Source organism: Ovis canadensis, chromosome 14, assembly GCF_042477335.2.
Source record: "Ovis canadensis isolate MfBH-ARS-UI-01 breed Bighorn chromosome 14, ARS-UI_OviCan_v2, whole genome shotgun sequence".
NCBI lineage: Eukaryota > Metazoa > Chordata > Mammalia > Artiodactyla > Bovidae > Ovis > Ovis canadensis.
Window position 1 is genome coordinate 17,439,099 of NC_091258.1, and position 21,459 is coordinate 17,460,557.

The following is a 21,459-nucleotide window of genomic DNA, read 5'->3' on the forward strand; positions in this document are numbered from 1 at the left end:
GGAAACAATGGAAAGTGACAGACTTTATTTTGGGAGGGCTCCCAAAATCACTGCAGATGGTGACTGCAGCCATAAAATTAAAAGACTTCCTCCTTGGAAAAAAAGTTATGACCAACCTAGCTGCTGCTGCTGCTGCTAAGTCACTTCAGTCGTGTCAGACTCTGTGTGACCCCACAGACGGCAGCCCACCAGGCTCCCTCGTCCCTGGGATTCTCCAGGCAAGAATACTAGAGTGGGTTGCCATTTCCTTCTCCAATGCATGAAAGTGAAAAGTCAAAGTGAAGTCGTTCAGTCATGTCTGACTTTTAGTGACCCCATGGACTGCAGCCTACTAGGCTCCTCCATCCATGGGATTTTCCAGGCAAGAGTACTGGAGTGGGGTGCCACTGCCTTCTCCGATGACCAACCTAGATAGCATATTAAAAAGCAGAGACATTGCTCTGCCAACAGAGGTCTATCTAGTCAAGGCTATGGTTTTTCCAGTACTCTTGTATGGATGTGAGAGTTAGACTATAAAGGAAGCTGAGCCCCAAAGAATTGATGCTTTTGAACTGTGGTGTTGGAGAAGACTCTTGAAAGTCCCTTGGACTGCAAGGAGATCCAACCAGTCCATCCTAAAGGAAATCAGTCCTGGGTGTTCATTGGAAGGACTGATGTTGAAGCTGAAACTCCAATACTTTCGCCAACTGATGCGAAGAACTGACTCATTTGTAAAGACCCTGATGCTGGGAAAGATTGAAGGTGGGAGAAGAAGGGGACAACAGAGGATGAGATGGTTGGATGGCATCACCGACTCAATGAACATGAGCTTGAGTAAACTCCGGGAGTTGGTGATGGGCAGGGAGGCCTGGCATGCTGCGATTCATGGAGTCGCTAACAGTCAGACACAACTGAGCGACTGAACTGAACTGATACATTTCCTTGGTGGTTTCTCAGTGCTCACTGTTGTTCCCTCGTCTCCCCTCATCGTCTTTTTGTCTGAAAGCAGGAGTCTGCATGCTGGAGTGCTTTGGAATCTGTTCTTTTACCTCTATCCATGCAATAAATATTATGTGAGTATTGTGCACATAAAATATCAGATTCATTGGGTCTGGAGGCTCATGCTTGGGGCCAGGAAGAAGTACTGTGGCCCCCACCTCACAAATAAATGGAGGCTCTCAACCAAAATTTAGTTCAGATGCCAAGACGGATGACACCACAAACTTACCAACAAGGCATGGACAGATTTATTACTCACAAAATGAAGTTTTGTGTGGAGAGCTGCATGGGTTCAAAGCATGGCTAAGGATGCCTCGAAAAAGGAGAATAAAGCATGGCTTGGGTCTGTGCTGATTACCAGGCAGGGGAATGGCACAGGTCAGCCAGTGCTGGCACTGTTTGAACTTCATGCTCCTGCATGGAAGGAAGACCCTGCACTTCCTGAACACAGTTCCCAAATGTGGGAAAAGGAGAGGTAAGAGTGATGGGGATGAAGAGCTAACAATAGTCGAACATCAAAAATGGAGCCAGACTCTTCATTATAGAGGGATAAAGAAATTGTAATTAAAAAATAATGCCATTTTCAGTAACACAGATGGACCTAGACTGTTACACTGAGTGAAGTAAGTCAGACAGAGAAAGACAAATATCACGTAATATCACTTATATGAGACTTCCCTTGTGGCTCAGACAGTAAAGAATCTGCCTGCAATGCAGGGGACCTGGGTTCGATCCCTGGGTTGGGAAGATCCCCTGGAGAAGGGAAAGGCTACCCATTCCAGTATTCTGGTCTGGAGAATTCCATGGAATGTATAGACCATGGGGTCGCAAAGAGTCAGACACAACTGAGCGATTTTCACTTTCATCACTTATATGTGGAATCTTTAAAAAAGAAAGGGGAGGCGGGTACGAATTAACTTATTTACAAAACAGAAATGCAGCCACAGATGTTAAAAAAAAAAAAACAACTTAGGGTTATGGGGTGGGGGTGTAATGGAGGTAGGAATAAATTGAGAGATCAAGACTACATATACACACTACTATAAAGAAAGAACTAATGAGAACCTACTGTAGAGCACAGGGAACTCTACTCAATACTCTATAATGATCTAAACAGGAAAATAATCTAAAATAGTGCATATATGTATAACGGAATCATTTTACTGTACACCTGAAACTAACACAACATGACAAATCAACCATACTCCAATAAAATGTTTTTAATAAAAGTAAATTTGAAAAAGAAATAATTCAAAATAAGTACATACTCTCTTACTGTTCCTGTTAGGGGAAGCACACTGATTGAAACCACCCACCCTGGCCAGGCACCAGAGTAACCATTTGCATGAGTTGTTTTATGACAGGAGATCCTGATAAGGAATACAGAACTAATAAGCCACCACCAACGGGAAGAGTTTGGGAAAGGTCTAAAGGAGACACCGCGTGTCTGTCCACTTCCCAGAATCCCTCTCGCTAGCATCCATCTTGGCTGAGCGATGCATGCGCCACCAGGAAAGACTCTGAATTAGAATGATTGGCCAAAGACCACCCGGAAACTAATCCCATCACCATAAAACCCGAGACTGAGCCACGCAGCAGAGCAGTTCTCCTGGGTTCCCTTACCCTACTGCTCTCCACCCAGGTGCCCTTTCCCAATAAAATCTCTTGCTTTGTCAGCATATGTGTCTCCTCGGACAATTCATTTCCAAGTGTTAGACAAGAGCCCAGTTTCGGGCCCTGGAAGGGGTCCGCCTTCCTGCAACATTCCTATTAAAAACTCCTTCCCGCCCCCACCAAACTGTTCCCTTTAAAGAAGCTTTCCCCCTACAAGTTGTAAATTAGAATTTACAATCTATTATAGAAAGCAATAAGTAAACCAACAATTAGAATTACAGAGAAAGAGCAAGAATAAATCTATGCATAGTTAACTGGTGGGAGCAGACGAGAGAGAGGAACTTACGATGGGAGCCAGGAAGGCTTGCCTGGCACCGCATTGTGAAGGAGCAGAGGAAAGTAGGAAGGCAGGAGGGCCTTTGGGGCCAAGGAAAGAACATGGGAGAAAGAGAGCATGACCCACCGAGAAGATTTTTAAGAGCTCAGATGGGGCTACAGTGTAAAGGAGTGCTGAGAAATGAGGCTTGAAGTTTCTATCCAGAGCAGGTCAGAACACCCTTGAGAACAATATCCTAGAAAGAAAGGTGGGGCATTAGAGGCTTTTGAATAAAAAAGCAGTAGGAAGATTACATCTGCATTAAAAAAAAAGAATCACCTTGCAGCAGACTGAAGAATGGATGAGATGGAGAGCCGGCTAGAATCAAGAATACTTACGAGAGAGGAGGGTACACTGACGCAAGAGTGAGATGAGAAAATGACCTAGCGCAGCCAGCAGCGGGCGGAGTGCCGAGGGGAGAAGCGGGTGGAGCGGGATTCCAGGGCAGAGTCCACTGCAAGCATTCCCCCGGCCTTCCCACCTGCATGAGAAGGCAAAAAAAAACTTCTTTTTTTCTTTTTTTGACACATTGGCACGTGAGAGGTTCGTTCCCGAAAAGGGATCAAACCTAAGTTCCCCGCATTGGAAGGTGGATTCTTTACCACTGGACCACCAGGGAAGTACCAGAAAAACATGTTTCAAGAAACTTGAGTGTGAGCTGTCTTTCTGACTTCCGAGCAACATTCAAAAAGCAAGAGGGATAGTAAGATTGGAGATAGTGACCCCAAACCACTCTCAGAGAAGGCACGGTGAGGCTCTTCCCCTTTTAAAAGTACAAAAGGTCTATCTCTTCACCCTTCACAAAGGAAAAACATCACTCCTCAGGACAATGATACACTCAAGAGCCTTTCCATAAGGAAAAAAAAAAAAAAACCATGATGAGAGCCAAATATCTCCAATCATATTTGACTAAACATTTATTGAAGGAACCAGCTGACACACATCTTTCCTGAAAAAAATTTTTCACAAACTTTTATTGATGTCATCCCTGGTAGAGGACAGAAAATCATGTCAGGAAAAGTCAGAAAATGAAAGTTTGAGCCATGCACAATTACTAGTTGTTGCTTAATTGAGAAGCAGCACAAGTACCCAGACCTAAGTGAACACAGTATTAACGGGTAAACAAGGAAAAGTAGGTCATCCCCCCAGTCCAGAGCCCCAAGCCTCCTCTTGAGAGGCAATGCATACTGCCAGCCTCTTGTGCATTTTCCCATAAATCTGAACTGCTTTGCTGTGAACACAGCCAACTCGCCTTACAACTAATCGTTCAAAAGGATTTACCTATCAAGAAGTCTATTTTCCAGCTGCAAGACCCACAGAGCCAGAACCACCCCATAAGTAAATTAAGCAGCTAAGGAATACATCAAAGTAACCAATGGCTCCTTGACCTGGTAGAGTCAGTTTTTACAAGTTGAATGGTTTATTACCTGCTTTTATCACCTACAAAATTCCAGCTTTCTCCATCAGGCCAAGTCTGTCTTCCCCCAGAGCTCTGAGAAATGTCTTACCTCGGAACCAACCAGCAACAGCACTACATAACTGGGAAAATCTAAGACTGCAAGAAAGATGTTTAAATAGAGTCTGTCTTCTCCCTGAGATAAGAGTCCCTGCTAGGAAAGAAAATCTCTTTGAAAGGCGCTCTTACTTAGTTCCCTCTATTTCCAAAACAAGAATCAAGGAACTAAACCAGGATCACAGAATACTACAATCCTAAAATTTCCTACGGAATTGTTATTCTATGATCCTTTTATATACGAGATTACTGGATAAAGCAACAACAACAAAGAAAAGCTCAAATAACCTTTTCTGATTTATAAAAGATACTGACGTTTGTTGTATTATTGAAAATATGAAAAATCCAGAAAATAGAAATAATATATGTCACTGTCCCAAGATGACCACTTTTAATATCTGCCCAGCTATGTCCCATCTATCTGCATGGCAGTTGTGCTTAAAATCTTGTGGAGTTTTTTCCCCAGTACACCAAATTTCTCTCAGGCTCAAATGAACAGAGGTAGCTCGTCACAGCAGGCTGTGTCTCTGTCCTCACGCGGGGTGCCAGCTGTCCTGGCAGGTGTGGGCATGATGTGGCTGCTCTGCAGCAGGTGTTCAGTACACCGTGTAGCTCCCATCTCCTCCGGCAGCACTGCGAGCAACAGCAACTATTCTAAAAACCCACTCTGCGGAAGCTAGAGATTAAGCAAAAGAGATTCGCACCTGCGAGAATGACTGTTTGGTTTTTAAGAGTCTCTAAATTGTGGTTAAGACAGATTTGCTTGGGAACACTGCTAGTTCTGCTTAAGCACTGGGGGACTAAGGAAGATTATCATGCCTGTGCATTTAATAACAGGCTGGCATGAGCTTCCCCAGCATCTAGTTTGTGTCTGGTTTTCTCCCTATAGGAAAAAAAATGCAGCACGCAGAGGCTGATATGGTTGATATGGTTGTACATCTCCCAGTTACAATTTTGTATTCTATATATTTATATATCCTACACATTCATATTCTATAGCTTAAAATACATTTTCTTCAGACTTGTGGTTGGCAAGAGGGAGGAGAGGTGAGGGAGGGGGTGGATTGAGACTTTGGGATTAGCAGAATGCAAACTATCGTATACAGGATGGATAAGTAAGGTCCTACTATATAGTAAAGGGGTTTATAATATCCTGTAATAAACCATAATGAAACAAATGTGTGTATATATATATACACCCACACACGTATATATAACTGAATCACTCTGCTGTACACCAGACACTAAACATTGTAAGTCAACTATACCTCAATCAATTTAAAATAAATTTTAAAATACGCATATAGTTTCTGATGAGAGAACGGTCTACCACTATCTTGAAGGAAGCCAAATACTATTCCAAAATGCTCTGGTGCAACTCACGATTCATGGAGTATGAATAAACACAGGAAATGGAAGCTACCTGTCAGCCTACAACACAGCATCAAATATTCTAATTATATTACATCCCTGAGTTTAAAGAAAGTCAGTAGGTTTAAATTGTTTTGCATCAGCAGACACTGCTGCTGCTACCTTTTTTCAAAGTTATGCTGCTATTACTGAATATCAGGCAAAAACAAATGTAGACGCCAGTAAGAATGTCAAATATAAAAGGGAATTTTGCTAAGGACAGTGTTGTGTACCAAAACGAGCAACGACATATCTTTCATCAAAAAATAAGCACTGCAAATAGTCTCAAAATGGAAAGCATCTTTGGTCATCATACACTCTCATAATATTTTAAATATCCTAAGATGAATGTCAAGAAAGTTAATTTCACCACCACATTTCACAATTTAGGCTACTACTGAGAAATCTTTATTGACAATGAGCTTTTTCTTTGAATGTAAAACTAGCTCATCATTTTGGGTGTGTTCGGTTTTATTTTTGTCTTGGTCTAAGTCTGAGGATCTGGTATGATCATCTTTTGGTTTTGGAGGGAAACAAGAAGCCTATAGAGTGACTCTAGACAGCCCACCCGGTATATGGAAAAGCCATCTAAGGACTTATTAAAAAAAAAAAAAACTAACTTAGGCTAACCCCTGGACATTACACCTGCTCCCTGAACCAGACAAACAGAATAGGGGGCTACATCTTCCCGGCCAGACGCAGTTTTCCAAACATGAACTCCTTAAGCAACGGCACCTGAACCTCAGTCCTTCACACGCCTCTTAATCTTTGAGAAGGTATACTCTGCATTCCACCAGAGACCGTCATGGCCTAATAAGGAAGGCAAACAACTGAGACCTAAGGGACTTACTTTCTGTCAACTAACTGCATCTGAAAGTTGATTCATATTTGAATTTACAATGATCATAGTCCCTCAGGTTTTTCCAAGTTGGTTCGTTTCAATCCACAACCCCTTAACCCTGTGCATCTTCACTTGTTCCTTCGGATTAAATACATTTTTAGAAGAAAAAAAAAATCACATGGACATTAAAGAAAATAAACATGGCTTAAAAGGAAATTCAGAGAATGGAAAAATATATTTGTTACAAAGTAAGTATCACTTGCTGTCCAAGATTTCCATTCCCTGAGCCCCTCTCTATAACAACCGGTTACCACTGGCATCTCCTTCCAGAAACAGGCCCAGATACACATGCACACAGGTTGTTGTTGTTCAGTTGCTAAGTCGTATCTGACTCGTTGTGACCCCGTGGACTATATGGGGGTATGCCAGGCTCCTGTCCTCCACTATCTGCCAGAGTTTGCCAGGCTCCCCTGTCCTCCACTGCCTTCCGGAGTTTGCTCAGATTCATGTCAACTGAGTAGGTGATGCTATCTAACCATCTCATACTCTGCCACCCCCTTCTCCTTTGCCTTGTCTTTCCCAGCATCAAGGTCTTCTCCAGTGAGTCAATTTTTGGCATCAGGTGGCCACAGTATTGGAGCTTCAGCTTCAGCATCAGTTCTTCCAATGAATATTCAAGGTTGATTTCTTTTAGGATTGACTGGTTTGATCTCCTTGCAGTCCAAGGGACTCTCAAGAGTCTTCTGCAGCACCACAAGTGAGAGCATCAATTCAGCCTTTGTTATGTCCAACTCTTACATCTATACATGACTACTGAAAAAACCATAGCTTTGACTATATGGACCTTTGTCAGCAAACTGATGTCTCTGTGCGTTTATGTAAATGTGGAGCCCTTCACATTTTTTTTTCTTTTTATATATATATATTTATTTTAATTCGTTTTTTTTCTTAGAAGATGAGAACCTATCTACTTCCAGTGACTTTTTTGTGTGTACTCAGTAAGTGAGCATAAAGATTTCGTGAAGGATATTATTATTTGTCTCTATTATATTCTTGAATGCACCCTGGGGAATTATTCAAACTTTCCAAGGTCACCTTCACCTAAAAATATCATAAAAGTATCACCTATGTCTTCATCCAGATGTGGAAGAACAAACTGAAGGAGAGAACAAGCTTTAGCACTCCACTGCCAACTCTCCCCACCCCAGATATTAATTAGCTCTCAAGGGGCTGTGAACCCACTTAACCACTTACACTGCCCACACTTTTTCACCCCAGCATCTTGGGTAAGTCAGAAGCACCAAGAAACTTGAACATCTGCAGAGTCATTTCCTCAGTTACCCTGAGTTGTAATTTTTATTGATCTTTCCCCTATTCCTCCAGGCTTAAAGAGAGAAAAAGAAAAGACGTTTATAACTTACGGTTTCTTACATACAAAATGTTCCAGCCGTAAGTCTTTACTCGATGGGAACACTGAGAATAACAAGATATAGGTAGTGATAAAGGCTTTTAAAAACTGCAAGGCAGGGTATCATGGACCACAGATTCTCATCTCTCATCAGTGGACTTTGAAGCTAAAGTTCACAGACACACCATGGCAACGTGTGCCCATGTGTCACACAGGCCATGTCTGTGTGTGTGAACTGCACAGTGACCGAGTGGGTCTCTGCAGGGGCTTCCATCTGTCTACCCACCAACACTCCAACTTCTCCCACGTGTCTGGAGCTCCAGCTTTCCTGCATGAGAATCACTGGCATGAAGTTAAATGAACACAGTCAGTGGCCCAGATTACTTCTCACTGCTACATAAACTTCCAAGAGTACCTACCATACGTTTTCCCTTCTCTAGGCTTCTACTCATGACTCCTCCTGCAGATATATTTCATTTCCTATTACTACTGCATATTGTTAGCATATGTGTTTATGCTTTTCAGTAAATTAATAACCCAATTTAAAAAATCCATTGAAAGTGAAAGTTGCTCTGTTGAGTCCGACTTTGTTACTCCATGGACTGTAGTCCATGGAATTCTCTAGGCCAGAATACTGGAGTGGGTAGCCTTTCCCTTCTCCAGGGGATCTTCCCAACCCAGGGAACAAACCCAGGTCTTCCACATTGCAGGCGGATTCTTTACCAGCTGAGCCATAAGGAAAGCCCCCAAAATTGCATTAACCATCACTTAACCAATGCTTTTTGCTGAATTCTATGTAACATGGCCATTGCGTGAGTGTGTGCATGCTAAGTTGCTTCAGTTGTGTCCATCTCTTTGCATCCCTATGGACTGCCGCCCACCAGGCTCCTCTATCCATGGGATTCTCCAGGTAAGAATTCTGGAGTCGGGTGCCATACCCTCCCCTCCAGGGGATCTTCTTGACCCAAGGATCTAACCCATGTCTCTTACATCTCCTGCACTAGCAGGCAGATTCTTTACTACTAGCACCACCTGCTTAGTCTAGGGACAATTTCACATGATTCTGTTTGATAAAAAGTATACACAGGCGATTTTGTGGAAGGTAAGAATACAAAAATGAGCTACACAAGCTCAAAGCTAAAAACAGAGTTTATCACAGATTTGATAACCATTGGTGAAATGATAGGATTTTATTTATAAAATGTAGAAAATAAGAAAACAGATTCAGTTCAGTTCAGTTGCTCAGTCGTGTCCGACTCTTTGTGACCGCATAGACTGCAGCACACCAGGCTTCCCTGTCCTTTACCGTCTCCCGGAGTTTACTCAAACTCATGTCCATTGAGTCGGTGATGCCATCCAACCATCTCATCCTCTGTTGTCCCCTTCTCATCCTGCCTTCAATCCTTCCTACCATCAGGGTCCTTTCAAATGAGTCAGTTCTTCACAACAGGTGGCCAAAGTATTGGAGTTTCAGCTTCAGCATCAGTCCTTACAATCAATATCAAGGACTGATCTCCTTTAGGATGGACTGGTTGGATCTCCTTGCTGCCCAAGGGACTCTCAAGAGTCTTCTCCAACACAACAGTTCAAAAGCATCAATTCTTCGGCTCTCAGCTTTCTTTATACAAGTTAATTATAATTTAATTGTGGCTACACCTGCAGTTGTAGGTACATTCCCATTTTTGTGAAATGTCCGTATTTCAAACTTTTGTGATGATGCCATTTCTGAACCCAGCACTGCTCCCTTAATTTCCTGCTACACATTCTCCATCCCTGCAACAATGCACACCTTCTGGACACATCTGCTGATCTGCTGCTTGCAGGAAGTGAATACCACCAACATAGTCACATGCATGCATAAAATTTGATTCATCATATTTCAGATAAGGAAAAAAAAGTAAATATTACAATTACATCTGCAATGTGCAGTTATTCTAATAACTATGGGTATTTAGGGCATAAAATGAATCCCCAGATACAATCCAACATATATTTTGTGTGTGTTCACTTTTGCTAACTAGATAATTAACACTCCTCTGATCAACTTTGCATGCCCTCCAAATGGTAAGATCTGGAAAACTTCAAATATTTGGAAACTTTTGTTTTATAAAACAAAAGATTTTCATCCATTATATGAGTCACTATGCTTCATATAGTATCAGATATTATATGAATAATGCTATAATAATCATATTTCCATTTAGAAATTACCTACCATGTTCCATTTAGTCCTTAAAAGAACCCTGCAAGGTCAATATCATTACTAAGGCAGGAAACTGACACCCAAGGAAGCTTTACCCTAGTACTTACACGGCACATGGGATCCAGACCTACTGCAGACAAACTCTTTTTCTGTGGCAAGGAGTGAAGTCAAGGTCACAGGCCTTTACCACTGTTATAGCAACATCAGAAGAAGTGGGGAGGAACACTCTGTTTTTGGTTGTGTTGTCATAGTCTTGGTAAAAGAATACAATTGGCCTAACGAGGCACGTGCTCACTCCAGGTCCAATCAGTCATTTCAGCCACATGTATATGGTATGACTGCTGGTCAGACTAAGATCATATACCCACCCTGTGGTCAATGACCAAAACTGAATGAAGTCCCTCCAGCATTCTGCGAAATGAATGGTGGGGTAAAGAAGCTCCCCACAGAAAGGTGAGCTATCTTACCACTGGAAGGCTGAGAGAGGTACATGACTGACTCACTCTCACACACACACGCCTTCAAATTCCATTAGCATGCTTCCTGTTAAGAAGTGGATCTAAGTCCCCTGGATACAGATCTGGTTCTGCACCTGCCTGACCAATGGAATATGCTAAGAGTGATGCTGTCCAGTTTCTGGTCCAAAAAAGCAGCTATTGGCTGCCACCCTATCACTTGGAATGCCCACTCCTGGGAAGCAACCACAGTGTTACAAGTAAGTTTGTGAGGAAGCCCATGCTGAGAGGGAGCAAAATCTGAGGCTCTCAACACAGGTAAGCTCCCAGCCGACAGCCAGGACCAAACTGCCAGTGCTGCAGGCGAGCTGTCTTGTGAGCCTGCCTCCACCTCCAGACAGCCTGCACCATTGACGCCGCAAGGAGCAGACCAGGTTTCCTGCTGCACTCTGTGGAAGCTACACGTTTGTAAGCTCATTATTTTTCTTCTTTCAGACCACTAAGCACTGGGGGCATGGGTTATATAACATCAGTTATTAGAACAACCAGTCCCCAGACTTTCACCCTTTTTTTTTTTTGCACAGAACACACGAACTTTGCTCAGCACCTTCTTCACAGTCCTCTAAGTACCAGCATAATGCCACGCATGCTGTGTAGCCCACCAGGTTCCTCTGTCCATGAGATTCTCCAGGCAAGAACACTGGAGTGGGGAGCCATTCCCTTCTCCAGGAGGTCTTCCCCACTCAGGGACTGAATGTTAGTCTCCTGCATTACAGGCAGATTCTTCACTTTCTGAGCCATGAGGGGAGCCCCTATACATTGAGAAGGTACGGCACCAAGAACATAAGCAAACTGCAGAAATAGGTCTTCAACTGAGCTGGAAATGAAAGTTTCATATTCAAGCTGAACGTGATCTCTATTAGGACCCTCAGCACAGTCTCTTTGCATTAAATAGAATCCAACTCTTCTTTTTTCTGGGGAACTAGAAGGTGGGTGGGGGGGAATGCTTTCTGAACTTTAAATATAAGCATGCTAAAACATTTGGAAAATTAAACTAAAAACCATCAACAGTAGTTAATTGTGGAGGGTAAGTCCTGGGGTTTGAGGAAACAACTGATTTCTACATTTTATATCATTTTTGTTTCTTACCAAGAATATAGATTAATTTTATAATATATTAAATTAGCTCTAGTAAGGAAATTCACCAAAATGTTAACAGCAAGAATCTCAACTATAGGACTATGACAGTTTTATATTGGCATTTAATATCTAAGTAATATACTGATAGTGAAAATATATTCCTCTACAGTTCTCAAAGAATTTAATTTTGAATTCTCACTAAGATCCAAATGTTACGTAAGAGGAAAAAAACAGTGTACATTATCTGGATGTCATGCAAAAACAAATGTAATATACCAAGCTCAGACTTACACACTCAGAGGAAGTTTACACATCTGCTCACCTGCTCCCACATGCACCAGGAACCACCACGGAGAAGCTGTGCCACGGAGAAGCTCTGCTCGAGGACATGGAAGTGGAAAGAAAACCAGAAATCACTCCCTGATTAAACCCTGTTACTCCTGAAGCTTTTGTCTTGCCAAAGGAGCATTTCTCAGACAGAAGCCTGAAACATGTCCTTCTTCATTTTCCTGGTTAAGTGGAAGAGCCATTCATGTCTGCTTAAGGCTCAAGCACTACTAAGCGATACTAAAGCTTTGATATTTCCAAAGCTTTCATGCCTATGTAAAAGGTAGAAAATTAGTTAATAAGGTACTTTGGATTCTCTTCAGTTATAACTGAAAATTTTCTCTGGGCACAGAATTTCAGGATGTTCACACTCTGCTTCCCGATTTTCTATCAGTAGATCGAGTCATTTTTCAGTGCAAATTACAGTTATCAAAGATCAAGCATATTCTTCATTCATTTGGGTATTCAACCTACAGCTAAAGGGCAGTTACCACCTGACAGGCATTCTACTAAAGAACTATGAAGTGTGATGATATACAACGAATGGCTCTTACTCTTAACTAAATGTCCAAAAGAATGTTATCCTGTCTGCCATGGCTATGTTCACTGCCTACTCAGCTGTACCCTCTGCTCTCTATAAGTCAAACATACAGAAAAAGACAGTATGTAGGTGCTTGCAGGGGCTAAGGAGTGGGAAAAATAAAGAGATGCTGGTTGAAGGATACAAACTTCCAGATATAAAATCAATTCTAGAGATGTACAGCATGTTGATTATCATTAATAATAATGGTGTACTTGAAATTTGCTAAGACAGTAGACCTTACGTGTTCGACCACACACAAAATAGTAAACTATGTAAGGTGATGGGTATGTTCATCAACTTCAGTGCAGGGTGATTTCACATATACAAATTTCCACACTGTATACCTTCAGTTCAGTTCAGTCGCTCAGTCATGTTTGACTCTTTGCGACCCCATGAATCGCAGCACGCCAGGCCTCCCTGTTCATCATTAACTCCCGGAGTTCACCCAAACTCATGTGCATCGAGTTGGTGATGCCATCCAGCCATCTCATCCTCTGTTGTCCCCTGCTCCTCCTACCCCCAATCCCTCACAGCATCAGGGTTTTTTCTAATGAGTCAACTCTTCGCATGAGGTGGCCAAATGAACACACAGGACTGGTCTCTTTTAGGATGGACTGGTTGGATCTTCTTGCAGTCCAAGGAACTCTCAAGAGTCTTCTCCAACACCACAGTTCAAAGACATCAATTCTTCGGGGCTCACCTTTCTTCATAGACCAACTCTCACATCCAGACATGACCACTGGAAAAACATAGCCTTGACTAGACGGACCTTTGTTGGCAAAGTAATATCTCTGCTCTTTAATATGCTATCTAGGTTGGTCATAATTTTTCTTCCAAGAAGTAAGCGTCTTTTAATTTCATGGCTGCAGTCACCATCTGCAGTGATTTTGGAGCCAAAAAAAATAAAGTCTGACACTGTTTCCACTGTTTCCCCATCTATTTCCCATGAAGTGACAGGACCGAACGCCATGATCTTCGTTTTCCGAATGTTGAGCTTCAAGCCAACTTTTTCACTCTCCTCTTTCACTTTCATCAAGAGGCTTTTTAGTTCCTCTTCACTTTCTGCCATAAGGGTGGTGTCATCTGCATATCTGAGGTTATTAATATTTCTCCCAGAAATCTTGATTCCAGCTTGTGCTTCTTCCAGCCCAGCGTTTCTCATGATGTACTCTGCATATAAGTTAAATAAGCAGGGTGACAATATACAGCCTGGACGTACTCCTTTCCCGATTTGGAACCTGTCTGTTGTTCCATGTCCAGTTCTAACTGTTGCTTCCTGACCTGCATACATATTTCTCAAGAGGCAGGTCAGGTGGTCTGGTATTCCCATCTCTTTCAGAATTTTCCACAGTTTATTGTGATCCACACAGTCAAAGGCATTGGCATAGTCAATAAAGCAGAAATAGATGTTTTTCTGGAACTCTCTTGCTTTTTTGATAATCCAGTGGATGTTGGCAACTTGATCTCTGGTTCCTCTGCCTTTTCTAAAACCAGCTTGAACATCTGGAACTTCACAGTTCACGTATTGCTGAAGCCTGGCTTGGAGAATTTTGCGCATTACTTTACTAGCATGTGAGATGAGTGCAATTGTGCGGTAGTTTGAGCATTCTTTGGCATTGCCTTTCTTTGGGATTGGAATGAAAATGGACCTTTTCCAGTCCTGTGGTCACTGCTGAGTTTTCCAAATTTGCTGGCATATTGAGTGCAGCACTTTCACAGCATCATCTTTTAGGATTTGAAATAGCTCCACTGGAATTCCATCACCTCTACTAGCTTTGTTCGTAGTGATGCTTTCTAAGGCCCACTTGACTTCACATTCCAGGATGTCTGGCTCTAGGTGAGTGATCACACCACTGTGGTTATCTTGGTCATGAAGTTCTTTTTGTACAGTTCTTCTGTGTATTCTTGCCACCTCTTAATAGTGTCTGCTTCTGTTAGGTCCATACTATTTCTGTCCTTTATCAAGCCCATCTTTGCATGAAATGTTCCCTTGGTGTCTCTAATTTTCTTGAAGAGATCTCTAGTGGAGAGATCTTGAAGAGATCTCCCATTCTGTTGTTTTCCTCTATTTCCTTCCATTGATCTCTGAGGAAAGCTTTCTTATCTCTCCTTGCTATTCTTTGGAATTCTGCATTCAAATGGGAATATCTTTGCTTTTCTCCTTCGCTTTTCACTTCTCTTCTTTTCACAGGTATTTGTTAAGGCCTCCTCAGACAGCCATTTTGCTTTTCTGCATTTCTTTTCCATGGGAATAGTCTTGATCCTTGTCTCCTGTACAGTGTCATGAACCTCATTCCATAGTTCATCAGACACTCTCTCTATCAGATCTAGTCCCTTAAATCTATTTCTCACTTCCACTGTATAATCATAAGGGATTTGATTTAGGTCATGCCTGAATGGTCTAGTGGTTTTCCCCACTTTCTTCAATTTAAGTCTGAATTTGGCAATAAGGAGTTCATGATTTAAGCCACAGTCAGCTCCTGGTCTTGTTTTTGCTGACTGTATAGAGCTTCTCCATCTTTGGCTGCAAAGAATATAATCAATCTGATTTCAGTGTTGACCATCTGGTGATCTCCATGTGTAGAGTCTTCTCTTGTGTTGTTGGAAGAGGGTGTTTGCTATGACCAGTGCCTTCTCTTGGCAAAACTCTATTAGCCTTTGCCCTGCTTCATTCCGTATTCCAAGGCCAAATTTGCCTGTTACTCATACACAATTTGTATTTTCAATCATACCTCAATGAAGCTGGAGGGAAAGATGCTGTAGATATCACAGAAACTTCATCAAAGAACATTTACAGAGGGACTTCCCTGTGGTCCAGTGACTAAGACTCTGCGCAGGGAGCCCAGGTTAGATCCATGGTCGGGAAACTAGATCCTACATACTGCAACTAAGAGTTTGCATGCCTAAATAAAGATCCCACATACCACAACAAAGATCGAAGATCCTGCGTGCCACAACTAGACCCAGAGCAGCCAATAAGTAAATAAATAAATTTTAAAAAAAGAAGATACACAGATGGCAAATAAGCATGTGATAAAGAGTCTCCATATCACAAGGCATCTGGGAAACGGAAATTAAACAGACCTGTTACAACAGCCAAAACCCAGAACACTCATAACACCAATGCTGGTGAGGGTATTGAACAGAAATTCTGTCACTGCAGGTGGGGTGCAAAATGGTAGAGCCACTTTGGAAGATAGTTTGACACTTTCTTATAAAAGTAAACATACTTCTGTCATATGATCCAGCAATCACACTCCTTGCTATTTACTCCCCCCACAGAAAAAAGTTGAAAACATTTGTGCACACAGAAATCTGCATGCCAATGTTTATGGCAGCTCTATTCACAACTGTCAAAACTTGGGAAGAACCAAGATGTCCTTCAGTAGGTGAAAGAGTAAATAAACTTTTGCATGTCCAGACAATTGAATATTATTCAGAAATGAAAAGAAATAGGCTACCAAGCCATGAAAAGACATGAAGGAAACTTATGTGCATATAACTGAGAGAAAAAAGGCAATCTCAAAAAGTTACTATATGATTCCAACCATGTGACTTTGTCAGGGATTTCAGTGGAGGGGGACCATAAAGAAAGCTGAGCACCAAAGAATTGATGCTTTTTGAACCGTAGTATTGGGGAAAACTCTTCAGAGTCCCTTGGACTGCAAGAAGATCAAACCAGTCAATCCTAAGGGAAATCAGTCCTGAATATTCATTAAAAGGACTGATGCTGAAGCTGAAGCTCCTTTGGCCACCTGATGCAAAGAAGTGACTCATTGGAAAAGACCCTGACACTACGAAAGACTGAAGGCAGGAGGAGACGACAGAGGATGAGATGGTTGGATGGTATCACCAACTCAATGGATATAGTTTGAGCAAACTCTGGGAGTTGGTGATGGACAGGGAAGCGTGGCAGGCTGCAGGCCACAGGGTCCCAAAGAATCAGACACAACTGAGCGACTGAACTGAACTCAGGGGAAGAGGAATGAGAATGGGAAGCACAAAGGATCATTAAGGCAGTGAAACTATTCTGTATGATATGGCAACAGTAGGTACATGTCATTAGGCATTTGTCCAAACTCAGAAAACGTACATCACTAAGAATGAACCCTAAAGTAAAGTGCAGAATCTGGGCAATAATGATGTAGATTGATCAATGTAGATTAATCCACTGCAAAAAACTGACCACTCCATGGAGGATACTGATTGGTGAGAGGGTGGTGGTTGTAAGCGTGTTGGAACAGGGGTGATACGCGAACTCAGTATTTTCTGCTCAACTTTCAGTGAACCTAATACTGCTCTTTAAAAACCTAGTAATTTTTTTTTTTTAAGTAGAGGCAAAATGTTATTGACAATCATCATCTCTGAGCAGTGAAAATGTGGCTGGTTTTTCTTTTCTTTTTTATACTTTTCTGCATTTTCAAAATTAAACACTATTAGAATGTATTAAATGTAGTAATTTTCTATTTCAAAAAATTGTGTATGTACTGATATCTGAAGACTTTTACCCCTTCTCTTAATTCCTACTGGCTACTCTAAGTTAATCTTCCATAAACTCATGACTTAACTACTTACTGCAAGAGCACCCAAACAAAGTTCCCCACAGTCAATCTGTGCTCCAGCTCATCCTAGATATGTGCCACATACTCTTCTTCCTTACACACCATTTCATGATGCTACTGCATTATCCTCTTCAAAACCTCTGCTCTATCCACTGCCTTCTTCTTAAACCCTCTCATCTATTCAGGGCTGTCGCACTCTCCCTCCTCACATACACATCCCTGCGTTCATCTTCAAATGCTCCAGTCCATAGCGACTGTTTATATTGTCATTTTAGATTTAAAAGAAAAAAAGAGCAAAGACCAAGATTTTAGGAAATGACTGTAAACTTACATGCACCATATTTTGGTTTCATGGTCTGTGTGTTCACGGTGCTATCTTCTCAACCAGATTACCAGATTTTAAACCCTGTCATCTCAAGGACCATGTGTTACACTTGCCTTCTATTATCAGCTCCACTTTGATGGGTGAAATGAAATGATAACTGGAACTTGCTTTAAAACACTCTAGCAAAACCACATATGGAGACAGATCAAAAAATGATGGATACAATATTGATCTTTGCTGAATGTGGATGTTGATTACATGTGAATTTTTAAAAACACATTTCCCTAGCTTATGTGATTTAAAATTTTTCATAATACTAAGTTCTGAAAAAGGAACTATGAAGCATTTAAAAAAATATTATATGCCATTTCTGAAACTTTAAATTATTAAAAAGATTTGGTTTCAATATCACTCTATATCCTAAATTCCTTTCCAAACTTCAATCAAACCCATTCCTTTTGTACATATATGCTTTTATTTTTAATAGAAACCATTTAGCTTACATAGAAGTTCCTACTAAAGTAATTCATAAAATGTTTTTCATTTATATAAAGTATGCAAAGGTTAAATAATCTAAAAATTAACTTGGAAAATAAACTGCCTGACAGTGGCATTATTTTTTCACTGTTCAAAGAAAAAATGAACCCCCTCTCTTTATTTCACATCATTTACATATACTGACCTTAGTCTGGGTCACGTAATGGTAATATTACTGCAGTTAGCATGATTAATTCACTTATTTATTTAGTTTGTAAATCATTTTAATTAAACAGAAATGTCAAGGGACTTGAGCCCTGGCATTTAGCGCTTAAAAAAAAAAAAGTGAAATGAGGTAGAAAGATCATTTTAATCATGGCAAAAATATGGGAGTTTTGGAAAGCATTTTTTCACACTGAAATCACAAACAATTTAAAAAACTCTGACCCTTTCCCCCAACAAGCCCTCGTTAATTGTGATAAACGCAAGTTTATAAAAGTGCCAGAGTCCCTACTGAGAAACTAGGAAAAACTGGGCTCACAGAGTCTCAGTAGAGACGCCTGCACCGGACATCTCTCCGTCTGCTGAGAGCAGGAGCAGCAGCAGGAGAGAGCATGCAGCCACTCACACGCGCCTTCAGACACGCGAGGTGCCTACCGCCCAGCTGACCTCATGATCTGCCAGGCTTTTCCAACACCTGATGACGTGATCGCCAGCCCAAAAACTCTGTGCAAGGGCTTACCTCCCCAGACCTCATTTCTTCACGTCCTAAACTTAATGACAGTACGGACCTCAGCGAGTTGGGCTTATTACGTAAGATAATGCATGGGGAACGGTCACAGTGCCTGGCATTAACAAATAAAAACACTCAAAACAATATAAAAAAATAGAACTTCAGTAGTTATAAAATTAATTTTTTCTTCTATTTATTGTCATCACTTGAGGTTCTGGGTCTAGCTCAAGAAAGACAATATGATTCTGTAGGTGGAATTCTTGACCCCCAAACCCCTGAACCACCTCCTCTTTCCTGGGCCTCCCCACTTCAACCTGCCAAGAAGAGGATGTGGTAAGAGATAATGTCAGGAACCAGCTGTGGCGCCCAATTTAAGAAAAAACACGTAAAGTGACAAACACAGAATTATATGCAAATGTGTATATTTAGAATGACACAAGAAATTATAAAAATTGTCTATAAAAATCTGGAAAATACCACCAAATGCCACAAAATCCAAACACATGACATTTTCATTAATTAAGTGCCTAACACACACCCAGAAAATACCTTTCTGCTTTTTTTTTTCAACCTGCATACTCTTTGATTGCTTTCTCATATGGCAACAATTTTGTCATTTCACATTCTCTAGAAAGAACAGAATGTTAATTTAGTCCTTTCTCTAGTATGTTTGACAGAATTTTTCCTTATTTTGATGGTTGGTGTTCATAAAACATGCAACTTCACATACAGATGTACCTTGTTTTCAGCAGCACTACTAGAGGAGAGCTGCCTCATAAACGTAGAAATTCTGATAAATTCGATTTCACACTGTTAACCAAAAGAATGTGGAGAGCTTTTATAATTTTATATGCTGCATATATTCTTGCAAAAAAAATGAGAGATTAGAGAAACATGCCTGAGGTTCTGCAGCTGGCAGACTGCTGAGCTGGGACTCCATTCCTGGCAGCCAGCATTGGTTTCTATTCACGTGTCTACGCCACCACCCTCACCAGTGCAACACTATGCCTTCCAACCTAATCCCCGAGCCTCTGACACCTCCATCATCCGTGAAGAGGAGGGAGGGAGGGAGAAAGGCAAACTAGCACCTGCAGACCTTTCGCTGCATTTGGCACCTTCCTCATCTCCTTTACTCCTGAAAGGAAGTTCTGAAAGGTCAGTGTCACTTTCCCCAATTTACAAAGGGGGAAAGTGTCAGTTGAGAAGCTCAAGGTTACAGTGCTGAAACAGAGGCAACTGTGTGGCTCCAAATTTCATGTTCTTTACACTGTACATGGGCTTCCCCTGTGGCTCAGCTGGTAAAAAATCCGCCTGCAGTGCGGGAGACCCAGGTTCGACCCCTGGGTTGGGAAGATCCCCTGAAGAAGAAAATGGCTGCCCACTCCAGTACTCTGGCCTGGAGAATTTAATGGACTGTACAGTCCATGGGGTTGCAAAGAGTCGGACACAACTGAGTGACTTTTACTCACACTGTACATATCCGATTCCTTAAAAATGGTAAGAGTGAAAAGGTAGAGTGTCTGGGATAAATGTTTAAACTTGAACATCTAACTTTTTTATTTTTTTCAACCAACTCCTAACCAACTAACCAACTCCTGTTAATTCCTGGCCTTTCAAAGACTGTAGATGGATCAGGAAAGAACTCGGCAACTGCCGCACCACACACGCCTGGAAGATGAACCTCATGGAGACCTGCAGGGGCTCCTGGACAAACCCATGCCTGCCAGTGAGAAAGGAAAAGAAAGCACTGGAAATACACAGCTGCATATTTTGGTATTTACAACATATGTGCATCTTTCCTTAACCCCTGCAATGCTGAGTGCCATACCCAAAAAGCACTTCAAAACCTTCAAAATCATGGGGCCACTTACTAGCCCACAATTCCATGCACTTGTCTACAGTACATGTATCCTCTGCGTTTTGAAAGTTTGTCCTTTGCCACTTCACTTTTAGGAAAGACCTACATTAGCACCTGTTTCCGCCAATGAAAAGAAATCAGAAGAGGATTTCCACTTTTGCGAAAAAAGGTGAAAAGCCTTCAACATCAGTTTTACAAGTGATTTGAGCCCATATATCAGGACTTCCCTGATAGCTCAGTTGGAAAAGAATGCGCCTGTAATGCAGGAGACCCCGGTTTGATTCCTGGGTCAGGAAGATCTGCTGGAGAAGGGATAGGCTACCCATTCTAGCACTTCTGGGATTCCTTGGTGGCTCAGCTGGTTAAGAATCCAACCGCAATGCAGAAGACCTGGGTTTGATCCCTGGGTTGGGAAGATCCTCTGGAGAAGGGAAAGCCTACCCAGAGAAAAGCTACCCACTCCAGGATTCCGGCCTGGACTGTATAGCCCATGGAGTCACAAAATCGGACTCCACTGAGCGAATTTCATTTTCACTTTTGAGCCCGTATAGTTCCGAGAAGCCACAGTGGTGAGAGTGGTGCCACCAAGCGTTTTTCCTGGGAATTACACACAACATCTCAGCTTGGCGCCTCCAGAGTTTTGAACTGCGTCAGAA

At 41.7% G+C, this 21,459-nt stretch overlaps 1 long non-coding RNA gene across 1 annotated transcript in view; it reads right to left on the reverse strand.

Annotated features, from left to right (window-relative positions):
• LOC138418367 (uncharacterized) overlaps positions 1-21,459 on the reverse strand; it is a 501,494-nt gene that overhangs the window by 453,160 nt on the left and 26,875 nt on the right. The window contains exon 2 of the long non-coding RNA XR_011248521.1: positions 12,261-12,314. This is a non-coding gene — a long non-coding RNA (uncharacterized lncRNA). The remainder of the gene's footprint in view (positions 1-12,260; positions 12,315-21,459) is intronic.